The 17,013-nt window shown below is 39.1% G+C and overlaps 1 long non-coding RNA gene across 1 annotated transcript in view; it reads left to right on the top strand.

Annotated features, from left to right (window-relative positions):
- Positions 1-17,013, top strand: part of LOC129046080 (uncharacterized) — a 28,922-nt gene that overhangs the window by 1,656 nt on the left and 10,253 nt on the right. The window contains exon 3 of the long non-coding RNA XR_008506806.2: positions 4,367-4,664. This is a non-coding gene — a long non-coding RNA (uncharacterized LOC129046080). The remainder of the gene's footprint in view (positions 1-4,366; positions 4,665-17,013) is intronic.

Below are 17,013 nucleotides of genomic sequence, written 5' to 3'. Positions count from 1 at the left end.
GTGATTTATATACATATATCAAATCATTATATTGTATGCCTTAAATTAATACAGTGTTGTAAGTCAATTATATCTCAATAAAACTGGCGGCAGTGGGGGAATGGAGAGGAGAAGGAAAAAAGAAAAGTTATCCAAAACCTCTGGGGGAGGGGGGAATACCTCCTGATAGCATTTGAAAACCACTGCCTTATGCTACATCACAGTTTCTATTACTCTATTTCACATCAGGAGGCTGAATTCGCCTCAGTGCTGGTGAATACTCCAGCTCTTAGCTGCAATGAGAGAGACTCAATATTTAACAATATAGCTGGCCTTCAAACTGGAAGATAAAGGCACTGACCACATTCCCAGAGTAGATCAATTCCTTCCCATTTGATTACTTCACAGTACAAATGATGGTGGATGATGCAAAAGTAGCTGTTCAGGACAAACTAGCTATGTGACCCTAGGCAAGTTATTTAATCTCTCTGATCCTTAGTATTCTCATTGGGAAAATAGAGCTAATAATAACTGTGAGGCAAATGAGGCACCATAAGTGCTTTCCATAGTGCCCAGCACAGAGTAAGCATTTAATAAACATTAATCATTAGTAAGAGGAATTATCACTATACAATATTATCACTAAGAAAAAGGAAATTAGAAAATTCTAATGTTGATAGAAAAAGAAAATTCTGATGTTGAATTTAAGAAGTTTCTTAGACCTTAGTATTCAAATTATGTATTACAAATCAGGCTCCCAATTAATACCAGAGTAAAATATTATAATTTTTTCCTATCTTCTGGATGATAACAAAAGAAAATCACCGTTTTACAGCCATCATAATAATAATCAACTCAGGTGAGATTCATCAGTAGATGCTGAAACTGTTAGGTACAAGTTTGATGGAGAGCAGGACATTTATACCACCTTAAAACACTTCATCATAGGTTATTTTTGGATTACGAAAGTAAAAATGGTAATTTTACAATAGCTAAATCTGGTAGATATAAAACCAAGTGTTCTATTTTAGCATCACTAATGGGACAAACTGACATCACATGCCTCCTTTTGTGATGTGCTAAGACCATACCATCATTTAATGTGTTATTCCTGCCAAAAGGATATTATGTGAGTCTGATCCTCAGGAAATATCAAACACACCCAAAATGAGAAACATTCTTTAAAAAAAAAAATAGCTCTGTTTCAGAATTGTTAATGTCATAAAAGATTTTTTAAAAAAAGAAAGAAAGAAAGAAAAGAACTGTCCTAGATTGAGAAACTGTATACAGAGACCAACAGCAAAAGGCAATGTGTGATCCTGGATTGGATCCCGAATCAATGAAGAAAAAAAAAACCCTACAAAGAATATTACTGGGGCAGTTGAAATTGAATATAGATTTTATATTGAATAATAGTATTAAATCTATGTTTTTTGTATTTGATAATTGCACTGTGATTATGTTAGAGAATGTTCTTGCTCCCAGGAGATGCATGCTAAAATATTTAGATTAGGAGTAAAGGGCCATATTGTCTGCAATTTACTCTCAAATAGTTCTGAAAAAATATTAATAGTAATAATAATAGTAATTATATGTGAAAGGAGATCTCAGATGTGGCAAAGTGTTTCGTTTATTTTTTTTTAAGCTTTATCCATTTATTTGAGAGAGAGAGAGAGTGGGGGGGGAAGTATTAGAGGGAGAGAATCTTCAAGCAGTCTCCCCACTGAGCATGGAGCCCAATGTGGGGCTTGATCTCGAGATCCATGAGGTCATGACCTGAGCTGAAACCAAGAGAGTCAGACGCTTAACTAACTGAGTCACTCAGGCGCCCCAAGTGTTTGGTTTATAATCAGTGAATCTAGGTGAAAGATATGAGAGAGTTTATTGTATTATTCTTGCAGCTTGTCTATAAATTTAAAGTACAAAAGAAAAAGAAGTAGGAAGGAAGGGGAGAGAGGAAGGGAAGGGAGGGGGAGGGAAGGGAAGGGAAGGGCAGGGGAAGCGGGGGGAAAAGCATGATGGATGGGAGACCAGAGAGGAAGAGCCTTCTCTGAAATTCAGCCCTTTAGCTTTATGGGTGGTTTGTTTACAAGACTCCTGTCTTGTTTGTGACCTTTAAGGACCTGGGATGAAATAATCACCACAGGTTATGGTCTATGTGTACGAAATATTACTGTGCAGAATATTGCCCATTGCTACCCCCATCCCCTCCCTCAATTTTGAAAAGTGCAGGTCATAGTAATGTTAACAATTCCAATAGCAAGCTTTGTTTCCATCTTTGTTTCTTTGTTTCATATATCATGAATTAAAAAACAACTGTGAACTGGTCCACATCAGCATTTGGAAGTTTGTTCTCATTCATTAATCTAATTGTTTAATCATTGAACCAAAAGTGGCTAAATCACTCTCTCCCTACTTCTCAGACTGGATATTGAGAATAAATAAGCAAGTGAGGCTGCTTTACCACTCAGCTTCCCTGCACTCCACTCCAACTTCCAGCCTTGCAGGAGAGGGACTGATGGAAAATAAGCTTTGCTCAGACAGATAGGTACTGAGGGATGGAAGTCCCTGCATGTATGCCCAGCCCCATTTGGGACCCTGACTTGCTAGTTCAGAAGACAATCTGCAGTCTAACTCCACCTCATTTGACTCCTGCTGTAAGAAACAGAAAAATTACAATGAGAATTTAGCAGCAAATTAGGCTTAGTTCAGGGGAGGTCATTAGTGTTTCATGACACCCTGAAGAAGAATGCCCAGGTGGTAAGAATATTCTTTCTTTAAACCAAGTAGGAGATTCTAGGTGATGAGCAATTGATGCCATCACTATCTGTACTGTTTGTCTAATTAATCTAAATAAATAAGCCACTTCCTCTTCTATTTTTTGTGCTTTTTTCTTCCTTCCTTCCTATTGTTTTGTTTTGGTTTGGTTTTGGGTTTTTGTTGTTGTTGTTGTTGTTGTAGTTGTTGCTATTGTTTTGTTTTCCGGGTGTTGAGTACTTGATTCATTTGAAGCATCTGGTGGGATGGGAAAATTTAAGCTAGGTTGTCAGCTCATAAGTCGTTCTAAATACACGAAAAGTTATATTTCTTCCCTTATTGTCTTAGTCCTTTCACACTGCTATAACAAAATGCCACAGACTGGTGCCTTATAAACAATAGACAGCTACTTCCCACAATTATGGAATCTGAAAGTCTGAGATCAGGGTGCCAGTAAGATTGGGTGAAGCCTCTCTTCCAGCTGTAGACTGTCAACTTCTTGTATTCTTGCTTGGGGAAGGCAGAAGGGAGTTATCTCAGACCTTGTTTAAAAGGGCACTAATCCCATCATAAGGACTCCTCCTTCATGACCTAATCACCTCTCGAAGGCCCCAGCTACTAGAACCATCACATTGGGCATTAGGATTTCAGCATATGAATTTGGGGGAGACACATTCAGACCATAACACTCATCTTCACCTCACTGTGCTTTATTGTCCTAAATTATTTACATCAAAAAATGGAATAAAGACAGGATTTTAAAACCTCCCTAGAATTAGCCCATTTGAAAAAATAACTGATAATTCAGTGCTTCTTTAAGAAATTGATTCCTGTCATACTCCTTAAAAATACCCTGAAACCGGGGTGCCTGGGTGGCTTAGTCGTTAAGTGTCTGCCTTCGGCTCAGGTAATGATCCCGGGGTCCTGGGATCAAGCCCTGCGTCGGGCTCCCTGCTCCATGGGAAGCCTGCTTCTCCCTCTCCCACTCCCCCTGCTTGTGTTCCCTCTTTCACTGTGTCTTTCTCTGTCAAATAAATAAAATCTTTAATAAATAAATAAATAAATAAATAAATAAATAAATAAATAAATAAATAAATATACCCTGAAACCTTGCCACATAATAACATCCTTCAAAAAAAAATCAATGTTTATAGGCATAATGAAAATAAATATATTTATTACTCAAAATGAATCCATTCTATGAATTGCACGTAGCTCTGTGCCTCCTGCCATTCCCACATGAAGAATAACCTGAGTTTTCTGGAATGACGATCAAGGATATAAAGGGAAAGGGCATTCTTAGATGGTCCAAGACTCAGAAATCAGTCCATCAATGGTGTGGGCATGTGTGATTCAGTTAAGTGCTCTGAACCTAATCTGTAAAACCTGTAAAATCATGATTTCCAACCTACTTACTGCTTTTCCTAAACTTTATGACAGAAGTTAGGTGCTATATTTTGCAATTTAAGGCTTTGAAAATGTTTCTATATGTATTCCTTACTAAGCCAGGCTGTACTGAGTTTTCAACATTGTAACATAGGCCCCTGTTATGAGAAGGCTAAATCATTGAAAGAAACAGGTAGTAGATCAGTGCATTTTCAGCTCTCTCTGTGTCTGTGCCTTTTTCCAGGTGACTTTGCTATTCCTCCCATCAGGATGTCAAGTATATTTTCCCACCCCTTGATGATGAGTTTGGCCATTTGCTTTGTTTTGGCCAATGGAATAATAGTGGATATGATGCAAGAGGAAGCATGAAAACCTGGGCTTGCTTTGTTGTGCTTCTGCCATCACGATGAGAAGGATAGACCCAGCTAGCCCATTATCCCAGGAGGAAGGTGAGGATCACGTGGAGCAGAACCCAGTCATCCCACTAAGCACAGCCAAACCAGCTGCCAAGATACATAAGTGAGCCCAGGTCAAGATGAGAGGTAGGCCATTCTTCAGACACCAAAGAAATAAATGTATAGAATTATATGCCACACAGCACACAATTCTGTGGCACTAGCTAACTGCCACAGGTCAGTAAAAATACATAAAGGGGAAGAGGAGAGAGTTTGGCTTCTTGTAAAGTGTTAATTCTCCTGGATATTATGAGTTATTTTTTGAACCAAAAAATGTAAAAGTAAAAAAAAAACAAAAAAACAAAAACCATAAAGGTGTCTTACCCCCAATATATAAGCTACATATTCAGTGGGGTTTATTTCATAATATTATAAAGGTGATAGTGGTGAAATATAATACTGCTGAAATAAATGAAAACTTTATTTTTTTATCATAAAGCTACATATCTGATTGAAGGTATACTTTTATGTATCAAGAGGCAGGCAGAGAGTAATTACCATCTGACAATGCATTACTGTCCAGGTATTCATCTGAAGGTTCTATAATGCATCAAAACTATTTTTGTTTTGGGGCACCTGGGTGGCTCAGTCGTTAAGTGTCTGCCTTCGGCTCAGGTCATGATCCCAGGGTCCTGGGATGGAGCCCCACATCGAGCTCCCTGCTCCACCGGAAGCCTGCTTCTCCTTCTCCCACTCCCCCCTACTTGTGTTCCCTCACTCGCTATGTCTCTCTCTGTCAAATAAATAAATAAAATCTTTAAAAGAAATTAATAAATTGATAAAACAAAAATAGTTTTTTTCAAATAAATAAATAAATAAAATCTTTTAAAAAATTAATAAGTTGATAAAACAAAAATGGGTTTTTTTTAAAGATTTTATTTATTTATTTGACAGAGACACAGCGAGAGAGGGAACAAAATCAGGGGGAGTGGGAGAGGGAGAAGCAGGCTTCCCGCTGAGCAGGGAGCTCGACACGGGGCTCAATCCCAGGACCCTGGGATCATGAGCTAAGCGGAAGGCAGACGCTTAACGACTGAGCCACTCAGGTGCCCCTTATTAATTAATTTTTAACTCAAAGAACTGATATGCACATTGTACATAGTTCTGATTATACAGACATCAAACTTATTCTTTTTATCCACAGATCCTAAAAACCTGTTTTACATATATTAAAGAAGCCCCTCTAGCCAACTAGTTATCTAAACATAGTAAGATGAAAAGACTGGTTAAAGTTAAAGTTCCATAGTTAAAGTAAAATTTGATAGTAAATTGTGTAAGAAATATTTTGATTTGTACTCCAATTTGAAAATTAGAAGAAAAAATATTATTAAAAATTTATTTCATTATATATTAACAAAATTCTGGTTATAACTGTAAGACACTAATTGTTAGAATGAAGAAAGACAGAACCAAGTATTGGTTGAGATTTTTGTTTAAAATACTTCTCACGGGGTGCCTGAGTGGCTCAGTCAGTTGAGCATCCGACTCTTGGTTTCAGCTCAAGTCATGAACTCAGAGTTGTGAGATCAAGCCCTGCATCAGGCTCCACACTCGGTGGGGAGTCTGCTTCTCCTCTCCCTCTGACCCTCCCTACTGCTCTCTCTCTCTCTCTCGCTCTCTCTCTCACTCTCGCTCAAATAAATCTTAAAAATGAATAAATTAATTTAATTTAATATTTCTGACAAAATTATTAGGTACTAAATGCAGTGTGGTATCCTGAATTGGGTCCTAGAACAGAAAAAATTGAGAAAAACTGGTGAAATCTGAATAAAATCTAGAGTTTAGTTAAAAGTAATATGTGTTAATTTCTTAGTTTGACAAGTGTACAAATACATGTAAGTTAAGAATTGACATTAGGGGAGGGACACCTGGGTGGCTCAGTTGGTTAAGTGTATGCCTTTGGCTCAGGTCATGATCTTAGGGTCCTGGGATCGAGCCCTGCATTGGGCTGTCTGTTCACCAGTGAATCTGCTTCTCCCTCTCGCTCTGCCTATGTGATCTCTCTCTCTCTCTCTCAAATAAGCAAATAAAATCTTAAAAAAAAAAAAAAAAAGAATTGACATTGGGGGAAACTGGTAAGAAGTAAACAAGAACTCTTATAGTTGCAACTGTTCTATAAATCTAACATTACAAGTGAAAAGTTTATTTCAAAATTATTAGGTGGCATGACATGACATTCTTCTCTCACTTTAACAACATAACCACAAAGAGATTCATTTGTGCAGAAGTGTGTGAAGGATGTACCAATTTTCCCAAGGACCTCGCTTAGTCCCTTGAGACAAATCTTTCTCTTTTATTTTTTTTTAAAGATTTTATTTATTTATTTATTTGACAGAGAGAGAGATAGCAAGAGCAGGAACACAAGCAGGGGGAGTGGGAGAGGAAGAGGCAGGCTTCCCACCAGGCAGGGAGCCCAATGAGGGACTCGATTCCAGGACCCTGGGATCATGACCTGAGCCAAAGTCAGACGCTTAACAACTGAGCCACCCAGGTGCCCCCAAATCTTCCTCTTTTAAAGCACCTATCCTACAGTAATCCTTGTAATCTATTCAATCTCATAACTGTAGGAATACAGATAATTAATACTGGGAAGACAGGGAACCCTGTGTCTCCACTTTTCCTACACTGTAAATACATAAAAAATTGAGGAAACAAAAGAGGCAATGAGAATTGGCAGCCAATGAAAAAAGAAAAAAGTCCCAACAGAGATGTAAACGTGGGATACAAACTGTATTTAGAGATCTTCTTCCTTCCATGGAGCATGATGTCATAAGACTGTCAGAAGCATGAGCCCTTAATGACTAAATCCTTCTCTCTCCAAGTCTGTGGCTTCACAGGAGGCAGGAATTTACATAGGCAAAAGGAAGTTACAGCACAGGCCCATACCCAATTATAATGGGATTCCCTGAACATGCTTATGTTAATTTTTTTCAGATTCTCACAAAAGGCAAGATCATAAGAAATGCTAATTCTCACAGAATTCCAGAGTCCCTGAAAATTTGTCTTTGGACCCCAACTTGAGAAACATTTCTTTAAGAGTTTAGCAGAGGGATACCTGGATGGCTCAGTCCACGGGCATGCAAACTCTTGATCTCGGGGTCACAAGTTCAAGCCCCACATTGGACATAAAGCTTACTTAAAAAAAAAAAAAAAAAGAGTTTAGCAGGAAAAAGAAAAAGGCAGTGTGGTAATAGTGGTACAAAGCACAACTACAAAGTCAGAATTCCAGGTTGTAACCCCAGCACAGAACTTAATGACTTTGTGAACTTCTACAAGTTACTTTTCCTCTCTGTGCTTCATTTCCCTCACCAGTAAAAGGAGATGGTCGTTATATATCTTCCTGATGGTTCGTTGGCAGGATTAAATGAGATAATCTGTGAAAAGAAGATAAAATTGCACCTGGCACTTGATTCTTCCTACTCTGCCTTAGTGCTATATACACAGCCAGTCTTATGCTAAGGAAGAGGAAGCTGATTAAGCTGATTAAGGAATCATAGAGCTAAGATCCCCCTTACTTTGTTATTTTCTTCTTTAAAGGTTTTAAGGAGCTCCTTAAAATAACACTATTTTTGCTTTGTCTTCACGTAGTGGGCAGCTCCTTTCTTATCTACACTAGTCCTTTAGTTCCCGTGAGGAAACTATCTTATATGCAGATAAAAGTGGCAATTCATTTCTGGCTCAATTCAATCATAATCATATTGTCAACTTTACAAGATGTTAATTACGAAATAAGAGACAATTGGTTGTGTTTTATGAGGCTGTTATGACATGCCTAGTATGCCCAGTGAGTGAGCCAGGAGGTTGAAATGCAAGTGCTTTGGGCTGTTCCTCACTATGTGTTAATGGCTCAATTAAACATACCTTAAAGGAGAGTTTCATCTTACTCCATAGTGGGTGTTTAATAATTTGTTTTGTTAGGAGATTTTGCCCTGAGCAAGTCCTCTGAGCCTGAAGGAGTTCTAAAGCTCTATTTCCAGACATGTTCCATGGTTCCTCTCACTCACCCCCTCACAGGGAGGAGTATCTGGAAAAGCTTTCACTGCAGTCTGTGGCCTTGATTCTCAAGACCACCGAGAAGCAGGGCCAATTTAAAGGAACTCCATAATTGCCCTCATAACTGATTTGGACAGAACAGACACAAATAAATGCTAGAGTATCTTATTTCTCCACAAAGAACCCCATCTCTACTATTTAAGCCAGCATTTATGTGAAGATTTTTCCGTTTTTCTTTGCTCTCTAGAGCATATTGGTTCAGATCTCATGGCTGAAGTTCACACAGGAGATTCACTGTATTATTCTTTTTTTTTTTTTTAATATAAAGCAACAGAGAATCTAGTTCCAAGTTAATGTTTCCAATATCAGCTTCTTTTTAAAATTAATAGCTACATAATCAAATTAAAATGTCATTTTTAAGGGACGCCTGGATGGCTCAGTCGGTTGAGCATCCAACTAATGATTTTGACTGGGGTCATGATCTTGGGGTCATGGGATGGAGCCTGGTGTCAGGCTCCGTGCTTGATGTGGAGTCTGCTTGAGATTCCACTTGATATTTTCTCCACCCTTCCTCCATCACATGCTCTCTCTCTCTCTCTCTCAAATAGAATCTTTTTTTAAAATGTCATTTTTAAGGAGAAAAAAAAAAGAATAGTGTAAAGTTCTTGTGACCTTAAATAATTGTGTTCGCTACTTAATAAGTATTTGGATTTGAAACTTTTCCTCATGTGTCATATATGATAGTTGCTGTCTTACCCTGGCATCATACTCTCTACTCAGTTTCCTCACCCTCCTTCAAGGGGCAAGGGCAGATTCTCAGTAAAAAAGACTCCTTGACTTTGCCCTATATTCTCCACCCCTCTAGAAGGGGGCCATGTTGAAAGTATCAGTACTGAAAGCACTAATTTAAAACAACAAGAATAAACAGATGTTTAAGAAGCATAATTTAGAAGGTATGACTCCTCACACTACTTCTGGTTCCCTGTCTCAAAGTCATCAGTCCTGAAAGCTTGATAAAATACGCAAAGAACCCACCAGCTACAGCAAAGAACCAGAATCTCACATATTGGCTCACATCAAGCCCTCACATAACCTTTAAGGGCCTTATTCTTGGCATCTCATTTATTGAGCACTGTGAGCAGAATCTTCTGTTAAAATCCTCTATGTGGTAAGAAGCATGGAAATGCTTTGCAAACTTTCTCTCTCCTTCTCTGAGGTTCACAAAACAAAATGATGTATCCATCTTGGTACCACCCTTTATCTTGTCTTCAAGGAACCTACAGGAATATGTCCTATTTTCCTCTGTGGTTCTGCAGAGTTCCCATCTCTTAAAGCTTTAGTGTCCAAGTCCTGCAAGTGGTTGCTTGAAAGACCTAATCATTTCATTTCTACCTAAGAACTAAAAATGGCTTAGCCAGTTATAAACACAAACCTGTTGAAACAATGGCTAGATTAAATAATTCCTTTAGGGGCACCTGGGTGGCTCAGATGGTTAAGCGTCTGCCTTCGGCTCAGGTCGTGATCTCTGCATCCTGGGATGGAGTCCCATGTTGGGCTCCCAGCTCAGTGGGGAGTCTGCTTCTCCCTCTCCCTCTGCCTTTCCCCACTGCTTGTGCTCTCTCTCTCAAATGATAAATAAAATCTTTTTTAAAAAAATAAATAAATAACCTCTTTAATTGAATATCATGCTACATTTCAATATACTTTTTTAAAAAGCTGTTTTCTTTTATTTGGACTTGGAAGTCTGTTGTAAAAAATATATGTAATCTTGAGAAGAAAATTAACTGCACAATTGGCCAGGATATGATCATAAAATAGGTGGAGTAACATTTGTTTAGAGAAAAAGTATTCTATATTTTAAAAAGAGAATACCTCATTTGTCTCATTTGATTTTCTTTCCAAAGGTCTAACTAAAATTTTCTAGGGGACATAGCTTTTTTGTTTGTTGGTTGGTTTTGGGTTTTTCTTTCTGCAACAGAATAATAGGTAGTCCACAAACTTAATATTCATGTATACAGTTTATTATAAAGGAAGCTTTAAACATCGTCATCACCATTTTGTGAATTGGAAAACCTTGCCACATACGATTTAGAGCCTATGACCTGTCCTTAGCCAAAATGTTTAATAGTAAAGCAACTTCTTCCCCAGGACAACACCCATTCCATTCAGTGCTCCATACTGCCCTCTCCTGGTGGATTTTCTGGAAAGCTCACATCTCAGGCAGCTGAGTCCCAAATCCTAGACAATTAAAGCAGCGGACAGATGCACATGAACTTCTGTTCACCTCCGAACCAAAAATGAAAAAGAAAAGGAATGGAAAAGGGAAAAAAAAAAAAAGGGCGCCTGCGTGGCTCAGTTGGTTAAGCAACTGCCTTCGGCTCAGGTCATGATCCTGGAGTCCCCGGATCGAGTCCCGCATCGGGCTCCCTGCTCGGCAGGGAGTCTGCTTCTCCCTCTGACCCTCCCCCCTCTCATGCTCTATCTCATTCTCTCTCCCAAATAAATAAATAAAATCTTAAAAAAAAAAAAAGAGAAGAAAACATTTGGATATGTCTAGATTTGGCAATTCAAATAATATTAGAATCATTCTTCATCTACCCCCCCACCACTTAGTTCCTTAGTTCCTTTTTCTCTTCTTTCTTTTTGTTCTTTGTTCAAGAAATAAACTCAAAATAGCTAATCACAATAGCTATGACTAAATGGTTAGGAAGAAAGAGCCCAAGTTTGAAGTTGTTTTAACAGAATGAAAAAAAAAAGTCCTAAACCCGAGCCCTATAATTCAACCCAACTTGTCACTACCCTCTGATTAAAGCATTTTTTAAAAATAACAGATAGGAAGCTGAGATCTGCATTGAGATAAAGATGGTTATCATAGATCAAAAGGAATTGTACATATGTCAGTTAGATTAAGTGACAGGATGTGGGGAAGTGGTAGGTCCCATATCCAGTTACTTTATGCACGAGTACATTTGCTGAATGCAGGTACTCTAACAGGCTAGCTGCACATAGACAGAAACCAGGGAAATTAATGGAAAGCAATCTATAATGGTTAGAGTGTTTGTTCTGATATGGATCCAAGACCACATTTCTCCTAATTAGTAATATTACTGTAATTTTTTATAACTATCTTGCCCTGCCCAGGACAGTAAATTGTCTTTGAATCTTTCATCTGGCATTTCTGAGGGGGTCAGTGTTATGTTGTGAGTACTCTATATCCCACATACGTAAACTTAGTAATTAGATATAGACAAGTTTCCCAGCCAATTAGAAGGAGAAATATTTAAAATCTTCTCCCCCACCAAAAAAAAAAATTCCATCTAGGGGCGCCTGGGTGGCTCAGTTGGTTAAACGACTGCCTTCGGCTAAGGTCATGATCCTGGAGTCCCGGGATCGAGTCCCGCATCGGGCTCCCTGCTCAGCGGGGAGCCTGCTTCTCCCTCTGACCCTACCCCCTCTCATGCTCTCTGTCTCTCATTCTCTGTCTCTCAAATAAATAAATAAAATCTTTAAAAAAAAAAATTCCATCTAAGGCATTTTGGAAGACAAAAGGGGCAAATGATATAGAATGTCAATATCAGTGGAGCCCAGAAAAGAATACTTAGCTGGTTTTGAGGTGAAGTGGGATTGCAGAGAGGAGAGGATAAGAAACAAGAATAGTTTACTTGCTAAATAAAATGGAAAAATCATACAAGGGTTATTTTCCAGGAAGGGTGAGTTACAACAGAAGAGTATTGCTTAAGACCACAATTAATGCCACATATTTCTTTGGGATTCCATTCATATATTACCATTCATAATGAAGGTGATCTTGGCTAATCAAGGCCAGACTATAAATCAGAGAAATTAAAAACCCATGTTAGGGAAATTCTATGTGGCTTAATACAGGGATTGCTTCCTTACTTAATGTAGTCACTAAGATCTAAAATTCTAGAGCTGAAAAGACCTTCTCATTTACCTTTACCAGACCTGACTAACCCCATTTTAGTAATAATCAAATCAAATCACGCTTTAGCTAAAACAATTGCATACCCTTAATAATCCAACAGGCTAGGACTAGGATGAGGGGAATGAGGCACAGGCCTTCAGGCACAAACTTAACGGGGGCCAGGGGAGGGGGTTCCAAAGCCTTAGTAATCAAGATAAATAATATTTCAACTTCGCCTACCCAAATGCCTTCTCTATTGAATCCTGTCTTTATTTAAAATTTTGTTACATTGCTCATCATGGATATTTTGCATTGATTTTGTTTTTTTTATATTATTTATCTTGATAATTGAGGCTTTTGACACTTAAATTTTGCACCTTAAAGCAAATACTTCACTCACCTCACACTATCCTGGACCTGTAAACCCATTCCACTATTTATATAATTTCATAATCAGAAATTTTTTCCTTACGTCTAAACTCAGGGTTTCCCAAGCTTGACACTATTAGACATTTTGGGACCAGATAATTCTTTGTTGGGGGGGTTGTCCTATAAATTATAGGATGTTTAGCAGCATCCCTGGCTTCTACCTACTAGATGCCAGTAACACCCACCCTCTCCCTTCCACCAAAAATGTCTCCAAACTAATCCTGGTTTAGAACCATTAATCTTGGGCGCCTGGGTGGCTCAGTTGGTTAAGCAACTGCCTTCGGCTCAGGTCATGATCCTGGAGTCCCGGGATCGAGTCCCGCATCGGGCTCCCTGCTCAGCGAGGAGCCTGCTTCTCCCTCTGACCCGCCCCCCTCTCATGTACTCTTTCTCATTCTCGCTCTCTCAAATAAATAAATAAATCTTAAAAAAAAAAAAAAAGAACCATTAATCTTCCCAAAGTCTCTTATGCTACAAACCACCCCATTTCTTCCTGTTGTGTCCTCGGTAGAGATAGAAAGCAGCTTTTCATCATCTTCTAAATAACCCCATGAGATTCTTTGCTTTGTAGAGTGTGTGTTTACTTTATAATCTGATTAGAGTGATGATAATTATGTTAGTATGTCTAGACTTACCAAGGTCAAAGCCCTGGCCTCTGTAAGGTTTATTCCTGTCTAATATCTGACATCTCGGTAGACCACTTGGCCATCCAAAGCAGTAGCTTCTTCCAGAAGTTCCAAGATGCCTTATAATTATAACCCCTTTGTCAAACTGCAAACTCAACTCCCTCATTGAATTAGGCCAGAGAGATTAGTTACACCCAACCACATTTCATTCTCTTCAAAGTGAATTTCATCTTGGAATTTATCAATAATCTTTATGTAAGCTATCATATCCTCTTCCATCTCAGAAACTAAGACTCTAATGAGTTAGATTATATCAAATAATTCAGCAATTCAACTTCCTCTGTGATCTTAGTTTTGTAACTACTCCAGTTTTGGGAAGCCATTTATCCTATAATGATCAGGAAAGATATTTAGTATTTTTTCTTATTATTCAAAAGCAAAATTCATTACAAAATGTTTAAAGCTCACAGTTAGGCCTGGAAATCAAATTACACTTGGAAGGTAAAAATCCATTTCTGGATTCTAGTTTAGTAACAACATACTAAAAAGTCTCATATTTATCCATGCAAACTGCAATATGAATCATAAATAGGTAGTCAGATAAATGACCTAGAAATTATTCCCAATGATACACAATCTGCCACCTTCATCCTCCACTCAGTTGAACTTTCATAAAATTCTGGGTTTTTTTTTTTTCCAGGTAGGAATGGTGTATGTGGCAGTCAACCTATATTCAAGATAATGGGTTTGGATATTATACCAGCCAGAGGTCTTGGCTACAAGCAACAGAAACTAACTCTGGTTGATTAAGCAGGGGAAAAAAGAAGATATAGATAGATAGATAGATAGATAGATAGATAGATAGATAGATAGATAGATTTTTTTTTTTTTTTTTTTTTTTTGCTGAGTTATTAAATAGTTCAAGGAATTTCCAACATGACTGGAACCAGGCTAGAAAAGGAGACCAGACAAGGGAGTAAGGCAGCAAGAGGACCCTAGCCAAGAGCACACCACCCTACCCATCTAGGGAGGAAACCACCACTACCGCCCCTATCTCTAAACAATGAATGCTGCAGGTTACCAGGCAGCCATAGATAGTGGACTTTGGATGGTGCTCCTTCTGCTACCACCACCTCGGTGCCTCTGAATTCTCCACTGTCTCTGCCTCTTTATGTTACCTGCTCCCAGTTCAAAGTCACTAGTAGGTGCATCTGTTTAGTTAAGCCTGGGTCAGGTGCCTACATTCTAGCTACAATTGAAGCTGGGAAATGGCTGGACTTCTCAGCTTCTAAAGTGGAAGGCAGGGAGCCAAGAAAATGAGAGCTGTCCATTATAGGTATGATAAAGAGAGGTAACTAATAATAACAGATTAAATCTTGGGCTCTGGAGTCAGACTATCTGGATTTAAATTTATGCCTATTACTAGCTATGTGATCTTGAGCAAATTACTTAAATCCTTAATCATTTCTATTTCTTCACCTTTACAACAGACCCTTATGAGGATTAAATAAAAACATTCATGTAAAATTGCCTAGCCTAGCACAGTATATGGTACATAGTAAGTACTTCTATATATTTATATTTGGGTGTCCGTACACACACACACACACACACATACATATATGAATGTGTGTGTATGCCAGCATGCGACATTGATAACAGAGATTGAGCTTCTCTACCCCTATTCTCTTCCTCCTTTTTTTTTTTTTAAAGATTTTATTTATTTATTTGAGAGAGAGAATGAGAGACAGAGAGCACGAGAGGGAAGAGGGTCAGAGAGAGAAGCAGACCCCCCACTGAGCAGGGAGCCCGATGCGGGACTCGATCCTGGGACTCCAGGATCATGACCTGAGCCGAAGGCAGTCGCTTAACCAACTGAGCCACCCAGGCGCCCTCTCTTCTTCCTTTTATTAACACCTACTTGTGTATCTCAGACTTTTCATTTAATTTAATGCAGGACAAGGCAACGAAACTTAACTTTGGTCTCCCCCACCCCTCCACTTAAAGCATACATGATCCAGCAGAGCAAAACCAATAAAGAAATCATCATAATCCAACATATGCTAGAGTAGCATAAAAATGGAAATTCAAAGGATGGGATTAATTTTGTATGGGGATCTAGAAAATAATTATAGAAGGAACTTGACAGGGAACATGAAGAGCAGATAATTACTTCTTTAGAGAGTAAAGAGAAAACTTCTGCCAGGCAGTGAGAACACTGTCAGCACAGCTGTGTAACTTCAGGGTCTGCCTGGGAATGGGGAAGGACAAGAGCAAGGGATTGATGGGAGGGTGGAAAAAGATGACCTGAGAAAGACAGACTGGAGCCATATTGTCAAAACCACACCAGGCCTGACCAAAGGCCCTGGCAATGGGGAAGGACAAGAACAAGGGACTGATGGGAGGGTGGAAAAAGATGACCTGAGAAAGACAGACTGGAGCCATATTGTCAAAACCACACCAGGCCTGACCAAAGGCCCTGGCAATGTGTCACATCATTGGGATCAATATTTTAGGGAATTATTTAGTCCTGGTAAGATTTTTGTTCATTATGCAGTTCAACCCCAGGGATTAAGGCTGGCTTAAGCAAAACAATAGAATAGGCAGAGTTTGTCCCAGACCTTCCTTTTGCTGAGTTTCCCTTTCCCTCCCAACCTCTATCCCAGGTCCCCAGGGCCATTTGGAAAGCCTCTGCCTGTACATTCCAACCTATTTGATGCTGCCAGAGGTTTCAGGCCTTCATAGTCCTCCCAGCTCCACACCCTGCCATTCTTCTTCCTTCTCCACACCTGTCAGAGCCCCAATTTCTGTTTAATTGACAAGACTGAGAGTGTGCTAAACAAATAAGGCAGTTTCAACTGCAGTCCTGGTCCACAGCTCTTCCTCATAACACATTGCCCTAATAATTGCAGTGGACTCCCCAGAAATAATATGAGCAGTTCTCCAACCTCAATTTCTGTTAGCTCCTAGACCTACCTTTTCCCCAATCTCTTCACCCCCAACCCCAGGCACAGGTCAAGCATGTGCTCTAATAAGGACAGAAGAGCTTTTTTTATAGCCCACAAAATAAGAAAGCTCAAAACAGGATTGCTCTAGAAAGTCTGATGTGAGTGATTGATTCCTCATTTCTTCTCAGGAAATAGAAGTGGCTCTGCGCTAAGGACTAAATCTGCTCTCCCCTTCTGGACATAGAGTTTGGTCTCAGCTTCTCCAGGGATCTGAGCCCAGTGGCTCCAGCATTCATGTGACCAGAAACAGAAGGGTTTGGCCTCTTGCTGTGGAGGGGTTTAGCATACTGGTTGCAGAGCTTAGTGGATTTCTTTTAGATTTTGTTTCAACTGCCAAGAGCCCAGGGACTCAAGCCTTGTGAGATGCTCAGGGAATGTCAGGGAATTAAGAAGGGACCCAGGGAATTGGTGTTCACCAAGCAATTGCTAGTGTGCGTGGGGTGGAGAGTGAGGAG

This window comes from Mirounga angustirostris, unplaced genomic scaffold (genome assembly GCF_029215605.1).
Source record: "Mirounga angustirostris isolate CCGP_5_RB_7025 unplaced genomic scaffold, mMirAng1.0.hap1 SCAF_10, whole genome shotgun sequence".
Classification (NCBI taxonomy): domain Eukaryota; kingdom Metazoa; phylum Chordata; class Mammalia; order Carnivora; family Phocidae; genus Mirounga; species Mirounga angustirostris.
The sequence above is the reverse complement of the archived record's forward strand: the minus strand, read 5'-3'. Positions and strand labels throughout refer to the sequence as shown.